Genomic DNA, 2,667 nt, shown 5'->3' on the forward strand with positions numbered 1-2,667 from the left:
AAGGAGAGGGGTTGGCGGCGGGGGGGGGGGGGGGGGGGGGGGGGGACAGGCCAACAGCCAACCACAGACATCTGCATTCATTCAGGACAGCGGCTTATCCGTACACAAAAACACGGGTCCTCTTGAAACGCCCTCCGTCCACGCTCTCACACACCCTGTCTCACAGCCACTGGCATTTGTGCACACGCACAAGGGTGGATACACACACACACACACACACGGCAGCCGTGAGACATGGAGTCCAGAGTGGACGTGCTGGGGTTTAGGGTTAGAGTTATATTAATTATGCTAATAGATGATTGAATGTGAAAAAAGTCCGACTGACAACAGTTTAAAGATGGACTCCTCCAGGCCAAGCATCTGCCTCTCCCCCTTCCTCCCCCTCACCCCCCCCTCCCTCCTCCCTCCTCATTCACAGGAGGCTGGTGAAACAGGCAGAACCAGCAGAGGTCCAGTCCTGCCCCATAATCCTCCACTCCCATTCACCGTCACTGCTAATCTCCTTCACCCACCCCCCTCACCCCCCACCATCACCACTGCCACCACCACTATTGCCCCTACCTCCACCTCCGCCTCTCGCTCAAAGGTGAACAAAAGCCATAAGCACCACTGTCCCGCCCCGTTCAACGTCCCATCCCGACACTAACCATGTCTCCCCTTCTCGCACCCCTAACCTGCTCCGCCCATCGCTGCTACACCAGGAGACACAGAGCTCTCTAAACCCCGGACCCATAATCCCATGGGGCAATGAGTTAGGGTGAGTCCAAAGGGGAAGTCTCTCTCTCTCTCTCTCTTTCTCTCTCTCTCTCTCTCTCCCAGATTCTAACTCTCTGCTTTTTTGTTGCTGCTGCTGAGAAGAGAAGAAACACAAATGGGCTTTGAATTTCAATGTGCCAAACAACTCCGAGACAGACAGCAGAATATGGACTCCAGAGGGCAGGAGACAAATGACTGGGACTGCTGAGGGTGACCACACTGTGGGGTTATTGTCACAACAAAAGACTGATAGAAACCAATCAGCCTGTGGCAGGAATAACCTGGAGGTCTAAGGTCTCCTCCTGTCAATAATCTGAGTTTGGGTGAAGGATGATGGGAGTCGATACAGTAAGACTCCAGTTCCGACTGATTCTATTCAAGATTTTCTTTGCGATAGCACTATCTGACGTAACGAATAAGAATTAACGTTTAGGACTAAGTGTCTTTTTTCAGTGGAATTCTGCCTGGACGCCATGTTGTAAAGGTTCTAAACCAAATTAGCCATGTGTCTGGGGAATCCTTCAGCAGACCAAGAAGTCCCAAGGAATCGAACCCTCGCCCACCTCAATCTTTAGCAGTCTTTTCCATACAATTCCTTCTTGAACTCAAGGGAGGTCAATATTTCAGCCGTCCTTGCTGTATGTGCAGCGGCTGTGGACTAGCCTAGCTCAGCACTTCACTCCTTCACGCGCCCGCTCTGTGCTGCCCCCCGACATCTATTTACTAAAGCTATCTTTCCCATAAGTCACCATTCCTGTATTCATAAAGCATCAGGGAACGCCGTAAGTCAGCCTCCCCTTCATGAATAAAGCCTCCAAATTTATGGTGATGGCGCAGAGGAGCGGCGGCCTCCCTGGTGACAAACTTCCACCAGTCTGTCACCACTGGCCTCAGCCGCTCTGGGCCCTACATCAAACTCTCCAGATGGGAGCGCCGCTTTATCGTTCCTCGGTCGGTGACATCACCTCGCTGCGTCGCACAAAATTGATGATGAAAGCAAACATATCTGTCTTAAGTCACATTTACCAAATCAATTTAGTTTTTACAGAGCCTCCGCAGGCCTATTGGCATATTGACGGTTTGAAGGTAGGAGTGGGGATAGTTAACGGGTGGGCATGGGAGAATGGGGGGGGCGGGGCATTTACCATATTTAATGCAGGGGAATGTCATCACTGAATATCCATCCTGAATAATGTGGCATTTCATCATAAATTCTTTACAACTTATTTACTTAATGGAGAGAGTTATGGCCGCCTGTCAGGGCCGTAATTAAACACTGTGATGCAGTGTTCGCCCCGATCCTATCTCACATACCCTTTTGCCACTGCCGCCCCCTCCTCCCCCATCATAGCCTCTCACACACACACACACACACACACACACAGCTCCTCAGTCTGTTCAGTTCAGATTATTGTAATTATTTATGAACAAATTTCAAAGATCATGACTAAACTGATTCGTTCACAGATAAATAGCAGCGCTGAATCACTTTAGAAAAGACAAAGGTGAGACTTCCTGAGCTCGAGCTTTTTTTGGTGTTTTTGTTTTTGCTGTTTCTCTCACAGCGTTTAAGAACACAGATGTTTCCTGGGGGAGCGAAAAGTTAAAGTTTATTTAACTTTAACTTACATTTATTTAGATTTGCCTTTCATGTGTCAGAGCTGACGTGTGAATAAAAGTCAAAACGCACCAGTCCATCTGTCGTTGTCCTGTTTTTAATGCCTTTAAGTCAAGACCCAGGGTTTCAGAGAGTAAGGACTGCACCTTTATCCAAGTACAGCATATACTTCAAAGTACACAGTGAAGTAATCAAAAAAACCCAGCTCTATAAAAACCATCTCTGCTGACACTGACCAGATCTAACCTTTGACCTTGTCCTGTGACCCTGCATTGGATTTTTTTGTTCCTGCT

At 48.6% G+C, this 2,667-nt stretch overlaps 1 protein-coding gene across 1 annotated transcript in view; it reads right to left on the reverse strand.

Moving 5' to 3' along the window:
- Positions 1–2,667, reverse strand: part of mecom (MDS1 and EVI1 complex locus) — a 126,113-nt gene that overhangs the window by 88,568 nt on the left and 34,878 nt on the right.

The sequence above is a fragment of the Cynoglossus semilaevis genome, chromosome 4 (assembly GCF_000523025.1).
Source record: "Cynoglossus semilaevis isolate Cse_v1.0 chromosome 4, Cse_v1.0, whole genome shotgun sequence".
NCBI lineage: Eukaryota > Metazoa > Chordata > Actinopteri > Pleuronectiformes > Cynoglossidae > Cynoglossus > Cynoglossus semilaevis.